Source organism: Sinohyriopsis cumingii, chromosome 4, assembly GCF_028554795.1.
Source record: "Sinohyriopsis cumingii isolate HCF-2022 chromosome 4, ASM2855479v2, whole genome shotgun sequence".
In the NCBI taxonomy this organism is placed as follows: Eukaryota; Metazoa; Mollusca; class Bivalvia; order Unionida; family Unionidae; genus Sinohyriopsis; species Sinohyriopsis cumingii.
This window is the reverse complement of record NC_142964.1, coordinates 106,814,636-106,830,740: the sequence shown is the minus strand read 5'-3', so window position 1 is coordinate 106,830,740 and position 16,105 is coordinate 106,814,636. Positions and strand designations below refer to the sequence as shown.

General features: G+C 39.9%; 1 long non-coding RNA gene across 1 annotated transcript in view; it reads left to right on the top strand.

Moving 5' to 3' along the window:
- Positions 1-2,250: 2,250 nt before the first annotated feature.
- The window catches only part of LOC149801840 (uncharacterized), a 60,019-nt gene continuing 46,164 nt past the window's right edge, over positions 2,251-16,105 (top strand). The window contains exon 1 of the long non-coding RNA XR_016420483.1: positions 2,251-2,377. This is a non-coding gene — a long non-coding RNA (uncharacterized LOC149801840). The remainder of the gene's footprint in view (positions 2,378-16,105) is intronic.

Genomic DNA, 16,105 nt, shown 5'->3' with positions numbered 1-16,105 from the left:
ATCAATCACACTATTGGTATATCAAATTGTGATCCGCCCATGGAGTAATAATATGCATATATAAACATTCTATCAACCGTGTGCTATTGATTCTAGATGAATGATGAATTTCCACACATTAATCATGACTGACGTATGAAAATAACGATAACAGTGTTAATAATCCCCGCATTCTAAATGAATTTAAAATGGTACACAATTTCTTTGCAATCCTCTCTGCTTTCTGTTCCCCTCTCCCCTCTCATAACGAAAACAACTACTCAGAAGTCTGGAGTGAGAGCCCAAAAAATTATGGGTTGGATGAAAACCTTGAAAATGAACTTGCATCAAGTAACTACAAGAATGTGGTTTGTCGTAATGGTATGTGTGTACTTTCCATGGGATGAATCTACAGTGTTTATGTAATCAGTGTTACAATGTTGCAAATCCTGTCGACATTATACAGTAAATTTATCGGTTACTGTGATGTATGTAATGTTTTGATGTTGTTATTATTGCTTCTCTCTCTCTCTCTCTCTCTCTCTCTCTCTCAACCATCGTAGCAAGGCGAAAATCTTTGAAAAGAAGAGCGTAGAGGATTTTTGCTTGTGTCATCCCACGATGGCTCTGGACATATGAATGATGGTAAAAGTTAAGTCAAACCGACCAAAGGATGAGAGAGAGAGAGAGAGAGAGAGAGAGAGAGAGGGAGAGGGAGAGAGAGAGTTTTAAAGTAAAAACGACCAAAGGGGGAGAGAGAAAGGGAGAGAGAGAGAGAGAGTTTTATGATCGGTAATACTGTTATTAAAGCAGAATAATGGCAGATAAACTGTAAATATATTAAAATATTTTAATTACCTCTTGCTGGTTCGCCATTTGGCTTAGTTTCTATTCCACATTAATTTCCATACGCCGGTATGTGAATGGCTTAGCGTTCATGTGAATGGCGAAGCTAAACATGTGCTTGTAGTGCTATACCTTCTTTACTGAAATCATCTTTCATGTTTAAATCAAAAATATTCATATATTGATATAATCAATGTGAAGAAAAATAGAAACTAAAAAAAGAAAACAGTCAACTTAGTAATATCCAAAGGTGATTGTGAATAGCCAATAAAGGCATAGATCTATATTTTGTGGCGGACACTCTCGTGGGTGTGAGGAGGTCATTCAGTGGGTCAATACACAGCTGCCTGTAATAAATCTTAACTCCGTTCAAACGACAAATATATGTATTTGTATGTAGTATAAATTAAATACATGTATGTACACTGTATCAATGATATACCACTCCTTGTATACATTTTTTATTAAAAGGAAACTCGGCAAGCCTCGTTTCCTTCTAATGCAAAATTTATACATCTCGTGGTATATCATTGATACAGCGTACATGCTAAACATATATATATATATATATATATATATATATATATATATATATATATATATATATATATATATATATATATATATATAGATATAGATATATAGATATATATATATATATATGTATGTGTGTGTGTGTGTGTGTGTGTGTGTGCAGGGAGAGGGAGAGAAGAAAAAAGAGATCTTTTCTAAGATATGGAAATTTATGATATAACATTTCCAAGTGATTTGTTTTTGAATAATGGGATCAATAGAAATATGTGAGACAAATATATTTAGTAGGTGTAACGGACTAAAATCAAAGTCACTACAGATAGAACCTCACAAACCGTGATTCAGACCAGAGCCATATGAACGCTCCGACGTGACTTATCGTCAAACGTGACGATAATGTTCACATCATGACGGTTCTTGTATCAGCTAAATCGTGTCTGGATTTAGATCATATATCGCACAAAGTGTAATCATTATCTTCATCCAGTGAATAAACAACTCTAAAATTTCTTTGAGAAATTACATTGAAACCATATGATAACAAAGATGCGTTAAGTGAAACAGCCATAGTTGGTAATTTTGCTGAATGAGAACAAGAAGCAATTGCGCACATGGACTTGTTTGTTCGATGAGAGGTTTGCTTGGGGGCTTACCAATAATCTGTATCTCTTTCAATGTAACATTCTTTGATCTAGATCTAGATCCCCTCCCCAAATTTTGTATCAAAAATTATGTACTTAAATAAAAGAAAAGAATACAGATAATGGTAAAATATCCCTTGCATTCAGAAATTTGTAAATACATATCGCTATAAATGGGAGAAGTAATTCGCGTCTCAAAAACCCCGATTCTGTTCTGATAAGCAACGAACTGACCCCATTTCATCACGTGAATTAAAAACGTGTTCAATTCCCTCGTAGGCGTGATAAACTCACTCCACATCCCGAACCAGTGTACTGTTTGCATGTCTTGCTGGAGAGCGATAAAATGAAGCCGATACTTTTTGTGGCATTGGTTGGTGAGTATATTATTGTATGAGCCATTTTATATTCTAAGCCATTGTAAACAGAAATGAATATGTTCTAATATATGAAAATGCTTTTTCAATATTAGAAAGCGGGAATATAATTGCATAATATTAGCGCTATCTGTAGATAAACACAGTATAGTTTACCAATGATAGCAGCAGAGAGTGTGAACCCACCTCGATAGAACATCTTTATAAAACTTCCTGCGAAAAAATTAAAAATATAAGGTCAATAACGTCAAACGAAAGCCTCTAACTGACCGAGATTCTCTCTTTGGCTTAGTTTACAAGTTACTATTTTTTGTCATCGGTGTTTTTTTCAAGTACGTGTGGAGTTTACACGGGGACGTCTCACTGAGGTCTGTTCACACTCTCTGCTGCTATTCATAAAATAATTGAATCAATATCTTATCAATCAAAGATTTTATCAAGACCTATACGATATCGTGATCGAGGATCATATAAATTTATTGTTATAAATCCGTTTGGGGTAGATTGCGTGAAAAGAAGTTTTTAAACTTAATTATATTCATGTCCCCGGACCACCAAGTCTGATGAATATTTCTCAATGTATGTGGATCAACTCCGTTAAATACAACTAAAATATTATAGTTGTCTCTGATTACTTCTGGTATTTGTGTATACCGTTGAGTAAGATAAATTAGATCCGTGTCTTTGTGTCTACCGCGTGAAAATATTCTGGCGGGATTTGATTGTTTGTCCAGCATCACGTCGTCGTATACTACTAAATTATTAACAAATCCATCAAGGTTATCAACAGACGGTGCTTCATCAATATCAGTAATAAATTCAATAACATCCTCGCTTAACAATTTTGCACTTTCATTAAAATCTTTAAGTACATGGTAGCATCGTTGATCATCAACTGACGGAGCTACTAAGTACAATTTATCCCATTTCAACCACCTCATTATCAGATTAAGTAACAGCTGTGTCTTACCACTTCCAGATGGAACCGCTCCGGTGGCCTAGTGGTTAAAATAATTGAATCAATATCTTATCAATCAAAGATTTTATCAAGACCTATACGATATCGTGATCGAGGATCATATAAATTTATTGTTATAAATCCGTTTGGGGTAGATTGCGCGCGTGAAAAGAGGTTTTTAAACTTAATTATTGTGTATCAACTCCGTTAAATAGATTATTACTATCAAAGTTTACACAATTTCTAAAAACACAAACTGAGAATTTCCTCGACGCTTACAATGTGTAAATAGACTGGAATGTAAATCAACCTTATTTCTACCCCAGCAGCAGAGAGTGTGAACCCACCTCGATAGAACGTCTTTATAAAACTTCCTGCGAAAAAATTAAAAATATAACTTCAATAACGTCAAACTAATGCCGCAGACATGTAGCATGATGTTCCACCCAGTCACATTACCCGGGCACCAGTCCGACCAGTCCTAACACTAACCTCTTAATGCTGAGCGCCAAGCGAGGCAGCTGTTAGTACCATTTCTGTAAGTCTTTGGTATGACTTGGCCGGGGATCGAACCCACGACCTCCCGCGTCCGAGGCGGACGCTCTAACCACTAGGCCACCGGAGCGGTCTATTTTTTTGTCATCGGTGTTTTTTTTTTTCAAGTACGTTGGATTATACACGGGGACGTCTCACTGAGGTCTGTCCACACTCTCTGCTGCTATTCATAAAATAATTGAATCATTATCGTATCAATAATGGCATCAGGTATGGAGTCTTATACAGCTGTATTAGCTCGAGAACGACTGGAAGCAATAAAGAAATTTATTCCTGTTCCCGATTCTGTTAAACAAAAATTGCAAGAACGTCAGAAATCGCAAGTGGATTTTGCCGAAAGTTCTCAACAATTATTTAAGCCTATTACAAAAACCAGTGAAAGAGTTGTAGAGGCTACTGAAGGTCTTCTTCCAATGTTAGAACGGACTGCTATAGATACCAGAAATTTAGCAGAAAGAACTAAAACAAACAACAACAAAAAAACTGTTACGAGATTTTCCAACTAATATAGCTGCTGTACAACATCCACCTGTTGATGAAGAAATACTTAAGGTATTGGTGAGATAAAAGAAAAACTTACACCAAAACCAAAACTAAGAGGGAGGAATCAGAAGAACAACAGGTTAAGATGTTTGAAAAATTTAATGATGTGGCTATTAAGGCAATAGAAAGTAAAACGGAAATAGATAAATTAGCTGCGTTTGCTGCTTCAAGTTATAATTACAGAGATAGATATTTAACACCGGAACATAATACATCTGTAAGTAGAGAAACCTGGTATAAATGGATATATCGCATAAAATTTAAAAAAGATCGAATCTCAAATGATGATTTAATATATCAGATATATTTAGATAAAGTAGAATATTTATTAGGTGCTCAGTTTCGACAACAACCTGCTCAACCTCAACCTAAACAACATCCTCCTCAACAAAACCTTCCACCGCAGCAACAAATAAAACGAAAATTGAACCAACTACATGAAAGATGTATTCACTGAAAAAGGTCTTGAAAATATTAATAAAGATACGTTAAATATTACTGCAAGGAGATATAAAGAAAGATCAAAATATGTAAAAGGAGAATATGTTGCTATAATATCACCTGAAAGGTGGATCAGTATAGTATATTTTGCTGAATAAAGATAAACTTCCTACTGAAAATGATCCAGATTGTATTGACTTTTTAGAAGATGCAAAATTAAAGCAACAACATAAAATCCTTGATGATTCTTCCGGCGCTACTGGAAGTGGTCTTTTTACTCAAGGAAGTGGTCTTATTACTTGTCCTAACAATGTTCTTTCTGATGTATCGCGACTAGAAATTCTGATCGGAGGAAAACGTGCTGGAAATAATTCACCGGAAATAATTAATGAAATCTTTGATATTTGTCAAAGATTATTTACCAACGGTATTCTGGACATCAGTGTTTATCGGGAACTCATTGATGATTATTACAGTGATTAATTATCATCATGATTAGATAAATGAAAAGTAAATAAGATGATTATTCACAATACTCAACGTAGACTAACCATGGTCAGAATAGTACATTCGTGTTTACCTGTTTATAAAGCATTTTACGGAGATGGACTCGGCCATGTTACTCAAGGTTTATTTATAAGGATAGCCCCAAAAGCAATACCAACTGCAAAACAATTATAAATGAAGGCTATTGACGTTGTTCGTGATAAAGCTTTTGGTGCTATTGGTGATATTACCGGTAAAGCATTCTCGGCAATCAAGGATAGACTAGTAAAAATTACCCAGCACTGAAATTATGCCTGCAAATGTCAGTAAAATAATAAATCAAGCCGCAAATAAAAAAACTATCAGCGTTAAACCATCAAGGGGTTGATGAAGTAGAAAGAAATATAACAGCAAATTGAATAGCAGGAAGTGGTCTTTGTTTTAGACGATAATGAATATAATAAAAATGTTTAAACGTGTATCTGATACAGCATTTATTATTGACGAACCAGTTCTCAGAGATGAGTCTGTGCCTGATTATCAATATTTTTATGACGCAAGACAACCAAATCAGCGTGGAAGAATTGAATTACACGTTCAAGATACAAGTAGATATTTCTTACCCTCTGAGGCGTTTATTGAAGTAGAAGGGGAACTTGTAACATATGTTGCAGATGACACACCATATGGTGAAAATGCACGTGTTGGCTTTGTTAATAATGGATTATGGATTTGTTTGATAGTGCTACATGTATGATTGATGGAAAAAATATTGAATCAGTTCAGAAAGATGTCGATGTTGTTACAACGATAATAGGTTTAGCAAGATATTCTGATGATTATTCAAGATCAGCTGTTCCATCAATGGTGTTTCTAAAGATATCATCGACAATGCTAATAATATTCAATATATTAAAATACGAACACCACAAAATACTGCATCTGATCCACAACCAGTTGATGATTTTGAACATACAGCTAGACCAGGTGCTGCTTTTGATATCATAGGAGGTATTAATGCAAATTTTAACCTAGGATTTGCAACACGTACATCAATTTTGTTAGGAGGAAATAGATTTTCATGTGCAATTCCACTGTCACATATTTTTGGATTTTGTAGAAATTTTAGAGAAGTTATTTTTGGTGCTAAACGTACATTTGTACTTGTACGAAAATTTGGCTGGGTGTTGGTGCTGTTGATGATGGTAAAGTAAATATAACAAAACCCTCGTTGTGGATGTCGGTAATGACTCCAACAGTTGCTGAAGAACAAAAATTGCTTTCCTTTATGGATCAAGGTGATAAAACATTGTTATCATGGTTAACAGTGACCACAGAAGTAGTGAAAGGGGGCACCCTACGTACAATGGGAATTAGCATTACAGACACCCCTGGGCAAATCTACGTACAATGGAAATTTAACATGGCGAAAAATCGTGGGTCAATCTACGTACAAGGGGAATTTAACATGGGAATAAATCGTGGGTCAATCTACGTACAAGGGGAATTTAACATGGGATTTTTTTTAAATTTTAAAAAAAAAATTTTTTAAAAAAGGGGTAGGCAATGGAAAGGCTATCTCTTTTCGAGATATATGGGGGCCCTGAAAAGGGCCTTTGGGTTTTCTTCTGCTTCTAATTTCTTCTTTTCCTCCACCAACTTCTTATTTTATCTCCAACACTCTTTCTCTTCTTTTTTTTCTCCTCCTCTTCTTTCTTCTCTTCCTCCTCCTCTTCTTTCTTCCTCTTCTCATTTACCTCTTCTTTTTCAATTTTTTCGTTCCATGTTCTTATTCTTATCTTTTCCTCTTCATCCTCCTTCTCCTTCTTTATTTCCTTCATCACACCACTAATCTTGTCCTTTGCTTTTCTTAAATTGTTAATTTCCATCATTACACGATGGGGACTATAGGAATAATGGTCTTCAACCAGTCTTATTAGCATCTGTTCCATTATTCCTAAGTTGTCTAAAACGTCTTGCAAGGTTTGTATTTTGTCCATTTGGTTTGACGCCATCTTCTTTTTATTCTTTGCAGAATGGTTTGAACAACTAATACTGTGGGTTCTTATACGAAAAGCGCGGACGTGAAGGAAAACATCCCCCTAAAACATAAAATGGATCTTACCTAGATCATGACCAAACAACGCGCGGACGTGAAGGAAAACATCCCCTACTTTCTCATTTCATATAATATAACCCTAACTATACTCTCTACATACGCTAAGAATCAATAAATAAATCCAAAATCTACTATTCACACAAACTTACTTCAGCATTTACAAACACAAACTCACAAACACATACACTTCCACTATTAATAAAGAGTTAGTGTTTATATTCACACTACTCTACCTACACATTGGCAAATGGATCGTTATTTCTTTTCTAGAGTATTGGGTAGCCCTGAAAAGGGCCGTTTTGTTTGGAACTTCATGGACACCTGGTTAATGGTGGCACCTTCCAGGCCTGGCGCCACATACACATCTTATCCCCCAGTTACTTTTTACCTTTTGGGGGGAGAGAGCAGAGGCAGGATATGTCGCTTCAGAATCCCAATTTTCACTCTCTGGGATTCTGAAATTTTTTCTTCTCTCCTCTTCCTCCTCCTCTTCTTTATATCTTCTCTCCTCCTCTTCTTTTTTTCTTCTTTCCTCCTCTCTTATCCTTCCCTCCTCGACAATGGCTTCAGCGGCCAGTTCATTTAATATGCGCCTGGCATATTCCAGATGCACATGAAGTTCCAACAGTTTCTCCAGTCTCGTGTTCATTTTTGGTGTTGATCAATCAACAAGGGTAGCTGGACTGCCGAACGAGTTTCAATTTATACTGAAAGCACGGACGTGATGGAAAACATCCCCCTAAAAACATAAAATTCATCTTACCTAGATCATGACCAAAAAACAACAACGCGCGGACCTAAAAGAAACACTCACTCACTTTTTTATGCTACCCATCACTTCAATAGACTATTTACATATGCAAAGCAATCCAATCTAACCCCAAATTTACAGCTCAAACAGCCCAAAAAAAACCCAAACATCCTTTTAATCTACTATCCACACCATCCCACTTACAAACACAAACACAAACACACAAACACATACCCTCACATTTTTAAGAAAGAGTTAGTGTTTATTTTCACACTACTCTACCTACACACATTGGCAAATGGATTGTTATTTCTTTTCTAGAGTATTGGGTAGCCCTGAAAAGGGCTGTTTTTTTTGTTTTGCTATGGCATTCTTTTTTTAGTTTCTAAGAATGCGATGTCCTCTGAGGATAGACTTTCTGGCAATAGGTCTGCTTCTTCGGAAAGAGAAGAAGAACTCTTTGGTGTCGATACGACAATCGACAAAGCCTCTGTCAGCTTCAGGTTGCTGCTGCTGTTGCTGTTGTTGCTGCTGTTGCTGCTGTCTCTGAAGTCTGTACTTCTCTGTCCATTCTTCTTTTTCCCTGTTCATTTCTTCTCTGAAGAGCTCTTCTATCAGGTCTTCAGTGATTTTTAACATTCTCACATTCTCTATTTCTTCTGGCTTCGGTATCAGACTGTGTCTGACCCTATGCAAATTCACGTAGGCTTCGTTGAGCTTAGCTAGTTTGGAGCACATCTTCGTAGGAGGATGAGTCGACAATGGATGGTTAGACTGGGAACAACCCGGTTCTTAAAGTTAAAGCGCGGACGTGAAGGAAAACATCCCCCACACGGTTTTCGAGCCGCAACGTTCATGAGAGGGATAGTAAGAAATGAAAGAGCATCAATCCAACAGTCTTATAGCTAAACAAAAGACAAAGGCATTTTTTTCTAAACACAACATTTTTTATTCAAAAATCACTTAACACTAAACAACAACTCTAACATTTTTAACAATAATCCAACACTATAACATCAAACAATTTTTTTCTCAATGGACAATCTACTTTAAACAGGGCTGACAACGTTGTGAATGAAATTGTGATTTCCACTGTTGGAAATCATTAGGCCATTGATGGACACTACGTTTCCTAGCTTGAGACAAAAGATAAGCATAATGGTCACAAAACCATCGATCTACTTTCACATCGTTTCTAGCAGAAGAACGAGGATCGAAATTAGTCACTAAATGTTCTAAGGAATAGCCCAGGCTGCGATGATGCAGAAAATACACACAGTACTGTCCACACACCAAGGAATCTGTGCCTTGTAATTTCACATTATTAAATCGGGTACTTTGAGCATTTCTTCTCATAAAGTCGATGATATCGTCTTCCAAAGGGGGCAATCCGTACGAATCGAAATATTCCACACAGCCTTCTTGAGGAAAGTATACGGCTACCCAGTGGGTTCCTGGGAGATGACTGTCGTCCGTGTTGATCACGTAAGCTTGATGATCTTTAGGTTTGCGATGAGGGAGTTCATCTTTAGCACAGACGACGGGATTCCAAGAAGACGTATACGAACTGTGGTTCAAAAGGTAATAAAGTTCCCAGGTATCCATTTGTGTTTGTTTTCTTCTTCACAGGTAATAATAAGTTGTCAATTCGATCCTGACTTTTTGCTTGAAAATGTCTGACGAATAAACGGTTATTCGTTCTGTTTCCTCACTCTGATTCAGGAGAGCTTCGATACGATGGATCTCTTGAGTGGTTAATGGTGGACAAGAATGTTCACGCAAGTCTTTATACCACTGGTGCAACACGTCTTTGTTCGAGATGAGACTCCAAGCTTCGTCCAGATACTCGTCCAATTTTTCTTCTTGACTCAACATCAGGCATTTATCGTGTTGAATTTGACTGGGATGATCGTTTTGACATCCATAACAATTTTTCTTGATCAATTCCGTCATTTTGTCGACCAAGTGTTTGGCAAAACAGCAGACTAAATGGGCTTCTTGTTCTGGCCATCTCGACTTCATCATGATATCTTCTCCTTCCACGGTCTCCTCACATTTCATCTCCAAAGTTTCTCCACTAGGTAAAGAGGGATAACAGTCTTCCATGGCTTTCTAATAATCTAGAATGACTTCTCTCAAACTGTTGATTTCTATGGTATTATCGAATTCTGCATACAGGATGACGTTCACTGTCTCGTCCAGTGACTTTGCAAACTGAAGTTCCACATGAATCTGGCCAGATTTTATAGGGTGGAAATGTCCCTCGTCGCTGCCTTGGTCTGGAGTGAAATCGAAAGCCCACAAAGCGTAGCCTCCGTCATAATCGTCGTACGTAATGCCGTGACTGGTGTTGGTTCCTAACTGTCCGGTGGCTTCGTACAGGGACAAGTACGATCTCAAGTAATTTTTGTTGGTAAAGTCAGGTTCGAAAGGTCGGGTACACAAGGTCTTGCCATCGCGACTGACTTCGATCTTGGACACTTTGTAATGATGAAAGTTGAAAGGATTTTTAGTGAAGGCTCCGTTGAAGGCTTCATTCTCGACTATACCAAGGATCAAACGTTTGGGTAACTGTCCTTGGAACAGATGATCTTCGGTCATGGAATGCAGTCCAGCAGAAATGGTGAACGTTTTCACTTCCACGCGTCGGATGGGATACTTGGCGGTCGTTCTGCTCAACGTTTGACTGATGTCGTTACCTACTTTAGGTAACACTTCCACGCGTCGTACGTAGAGTTTAGCCTCCTCGATTTTGCTTTTAGGATTGCCACCATTAGTAGCATCAGTATCAGCCAACAAATGGAAAGCGGCACTACTGCGATTCAGTCTCAGGCGAATATTCACTCCGTTTAGCAAATATTTCTCTTGCAACCACATGTCCAAATGCAAACGATCCATCAGTTCTAAACTCTGTCCATCTTTGATTTTCTTTCTTCGTTCTACAAATCCCTCATTGGTGGTTGCTTTTGTTTTGGGGTCAGCTTCAAGACCTGTTTGATCAAATTCGCCCGCTTCGTCAGGTTGCCACACCACACAGGCATCGAGATGAGTATCCTTGGCATCTATTCCGTACGTCAAGAGATTTTCCAGGTAGGCACGGTAAGGGTAAGTATCCATGCTGCTGCTAACCAGTTTGTTGTTCAAGTACAAGTCCACTGAGCTGAACAAGGAATGCATGAAATTGTTGATCGGAGCTACTTTCTCGTCGCCGCTTATAATATCTCCTCCCTTATCTAGAACTTTGACTTTCAAGTACAAGTAACTGCTATTCAAATCGATGTAATCTTCGGGCTGTCCTTTGATGTCAAACTCGATGGGAGCGGAATCGATCAGTGAGGAGACGGGGTAAAATTCCACCCACTGGGATTCTTGCATGGTCATCATGGTGGGGGGGCATGGCAAACAGATCCAGTTCCGTCTTGGAACAGGCGCAAGACTCTCGGTGCATCATTTTTTGTTGTTGCTGTGTCTCAATAATCGAAAACGTCTAAGTCTCGAACGGTTCTTCTTTTTTTGGCCTTTCTCGCTTGAAGTCTGGTGAAAGGGTGTTTTCTTCTTCGTCGTCTCTTTCTGCCTTGTCCTTGCTGAATGCCTGACTCGGTAGCGTGCAGGGCATTTATAGGTGTCTCTCGTCGGCCCAAAATGTCTTTGCCCGTTTGCAGCAAGACATTTTTGCCTGCCCTCATGAAGGCTTCTTTAGGGTTCTGTTTGTCGATGATGACATTTTGGAGAAATTCTTTGCCTTGTGTCAGTGCCGCATCTTTCAAGGCGTGCAATCCGCGTGTCACCATCGGTTTCAACACCGGGGCCACCGAACGAAAGGCCGATTTTAACATGTCTCCTAAACCGTGTCCTCGCTGTCGAGCCACCCCTTGGTACACTGGATACATGACTTACTTACGAATCGTGAGAGAACCGTTTTCGAAAATGGAGTTTCACCGTGACTTTTCCTTTGGTGAATGGAATATTTTGTCCCAAATCTCCTTTTATAGTAATGTTGACCGTGTCCAAATACGACTTGCTGACCGGCAAATAGTGAGGATGGACAAATTCGCGGTGGACGTGGTAAGTGTTTCCACCTTCCTCGTCAGCGTTCGTGGCAGAATCCACTTTGAAAGGAATGACACGCAGTAACGGCACGGAGGTGTGTCCCACCACGTTGTATTCCACCACATCGGAATACACAAAGATCAAATTCAGTCCTTGGTTCAGTTCTACCGGGGTACGAAAATACCTGGCAAAAGTCTCGTTGTCGTTAATGCCTGATGATTCGCTTTTTTGTTCTACTTGTTTCCTCATCTCCATGTCACCGCCCAACATGTCAAACAATCCAGGACAAAATACAATGGTTACGATTTTAGGCCGTTCAAATTTCATCAAGAAGCGACGAGCTACTTTGTGGTACTCCATGGTGACACTTTTGTTCTTGACAATCTTAAAAGCTTCCCCAAACACGCCATTAAACTTGGAGGCTATGGCGCTGACCAAATGATGACCACTGAAATAATAGCCTGGGTGAATGAACAAGTTGTAGGTGGTCGTTTTAGTGTTTTGATTATAGGTTTTATTGGTATATGTGCTACTAGTCTTATCCAACTCCTCTTGCAATTGTTTGTCATGAACTTCCACCGTAAAAGTATTTTGCTGGGGAATGACATTGTGGACTTGGGTTGGGTGAATCATTTCCACTAAAGCCACTTCCCAATGGGCTTCGTGATCTAAGGGGATGGCTTGAGGTAATTTGGCCGTGTAACAGCACAACGTGTTGTTGGGAAACACCTCCATGGAACTGTCACTGGGTAAGGTTAAGTAAAATTGGTTTTGGTGACTCATAATTCTAGAGTTCTGTGGCTGTCCGAGGGGTTAGTGGATGTCAGAGGCGTGTCTCCGCCCAAAATGGGGTTCTGGTTGTGGTTGTTGGAGTGGTGACTGGCACTGGCACTGGACACAACGTTCCCGTTCGAGGAGAATTTCAGGGAGGGATTGGGAAGCAGGTAACCGATGCAACTGCTCAATAAAATGGTCCACAATTGTTTGTCTCCTTGTTGCAAACTCAAATTGGCAATGGCTGCCCCGATGACACAATACACCACGAAGATTTGGCAGAAAAAGACGATTTGCGTTTTAGGCACACGTTCTCCACACCACACCCACAAGGGTTGTTTTTGGAAATCTTGCACAGAAGAACTAGGGGAAGAAGGAGTGGTCGACGTAGCTGCGTATTCTGCTGTGTGAAAGGGCATGATGGTCACTTCTTCTTTTTATAGTCGATGACTTGCGAAGCGTCGATCCAAGAATCGAAACTGGGTGGATATCCTTTCCAACGTACTTTGACTTCTTTGACACGTCGTTTGCCCACTTTACGGGTTCTGCGTTCGAGAATGCTTTCGATGTCGTACACGTCGTCTTCTTTTTTGGTGACACGTTGTAACTCGGGCAAATAAAACGTTCCTTTGAGTACTTCTCCGTTCATGTCTTCCAATTTATAGACGGCAGGATGACGGCCATGTACTCGTCCAGTGACGCGAAACAGTTCGGTCGTCCAGTTAGGTAAGTAACCTTTGTCAAAAGTGCGTTTGGTTTTGCCAATGCGCACCCAATCTCCTACGGTCAACTCTCCACTTTTCTTGGGGACAGCCCTCGTCGGGGACGTACCGAACAGACGCTCAAACACCAGCACTTCGTTGTCGGGAGTCACGTCTTGCGGGGCACGTCCGATGCTTCGATGGTAAGATTGGTTGTACGCTTGCACCAGGTGCGGTAAGATGTCGATGTACTTCAGAGTGTGGTGATGCGTAAAATATTTCCACATGCGTTCTTTCAAAGTGCGTTGAAAACGTTCCACGATGCTGGCTTTGGTTTCGGGATTCTCGGTGGTAAAAAAATGAATGTCACGTTTCTTTAATTCTTTTTGGAAAGCTTGGTTCAGAAATTCGGTGCCTTTGTCCGTTTGCCATCGAAGAGGGCGACGACCGCTTTGTTTCAACACCCGTTGCAGGGCTCGCACTAACTCGCTGCTCGATTTGGAAGTCAAGGGCACGACCCAGGCAAATTTGGAAAAGACGTCGATGACACAAAACAAATATTTGTAACCACGATTGTAGCTGGCCAAATGAGAGACATCGGCTAAATCGGCTTGCCATTGATGATCGATGCCTTCCACTCGGGTGCGACTTCTGTCAAACTTGCGTCGAATGGGTTTGTGTAAAGTGTAGGTAGCTTGTTCTTGTAACCATCGTTGCACTTGAGGTAAACGGAGACTTTTCACTCGCGTTTTGGCAGCACGATACAATTTTTGAACTCCTGCGTAACCTGCAGGATGCGAGGGATCGTAGTAAATGCTGGCTAAGACTTTTTCCATTTTTTTGTGTTGATTGGTGTCTTAATAAGGCACCCACTCTTGGAAGAGGCTACTCTTTTTCTCTTGGGGTATTTTCTTGGATTGCAATGCTTTGCGTGTGCGGCCAGCAATAGGTGTCGAAGAGGAGGAGGAGGATGTCTGAGCGGGGGATATCGGTTCTTGTTTCACTTCTGTCTTCACTTCTGTCTTCACTTTCTTTTTCTCTTGTGAGGAAGAAGGGGTGGCCATCATCTTTTTAATCCATCCAATTCTGGAGGTAGGTGGTGTTGTTAACTTGCGTACTTTTTCTGGTGGAGTTTGAAACCCTTCTTCTTCTTCTTCTTTTCCTTTTTCTGTCTTGGTCACGGGTACTGGTGGTACTGGTACTGGTACTGGTACTGGTGATGGTGCTGGACTTTTCATCAAGGTCTTAAAATCTTTCAGAGTGGGTAGAGCTGTTTCGTCTAAAGCTTTCTGGTGAAAGAGTTGTAGTCGTTGCAAGAGTTGACCGTACTTTTGCGATTTTTCTGTTTCGGACAAATCTTGGCGATCCATCAAGGATTGCAATTCGTGTTGTAACTGGGACATCTCGCTCAAATTGGGATTGGGAGGTAAATGCGGGGTGCGTTGTTCTTGCCACCGATGGTATTCCATCCATCGTTTGTAAGGCACTAAAGCTAGTTTTCGTCCTTCCATGGGGTTGTCAGGGGTGAATTCTGAGATCTTGGGACTTCCGAAGGCCTTTTTATCTTGCTCCCACCAGTCCTCCCAACATGGTTCCCAAGACTCCTTTCAGTATGGGGCCTAACAAGAGAGGTAAAATACCTCCACGTTGGACCAACATCTTCTTTTTCTGACGAATGGGAACTTTCTTTTGAACCATTTTCCGAAGAACGTGACGATGTTTGCCTAAGCATTGTTTCTGGTGTTTGGACAAAGGGATCGTGCCTTTCAAAACGTTCAAACAACATTCGCACACGGTATCGATGACCTCTTTGGAGGCCGTTTGAATGAGTTTTTTTCGTAGGGGTGGAGAAGCTTTGGACAGGACAGATAACATGTCCCCATGTTTGGCTAAACGTGGTGGTAGTCCTTTTCTTTTCTTTCCTTGGGGTTTTCTGGAGGGTGACATCTTTGCTTGTGGGTTCCGGGACATTCACCAAACAGACACTAACGTCGATGACTTAACACACACCCTTTTATCTTTTTTTTCTGGGACTATCGCTTTGTCATAAAGGTGACAATGTTTTTCCTAAAATCGCCAAGAAATCCTCCCCTTTGTTGACGCCTCTTTTTCTTGGAACGACTGTGTCTTTTTTTAGGGTAACGTCGATGCATGGCTAAGCGCTTTGTCGGATGACGCGTCTGCCTTTGTCTCTTTCTTTTGTGGCTTCTTGGAGGTGACATCTTTTTACAAGTTCACTGATACCCCCGACTTGGTCACAGGTCTTTTTATACTGGAACGCGTCGCCACTGATTGTCTTTACGTTTTATCAGTTTGAGGACAGGCATGACACGTCGTGCAGGGGTACGTA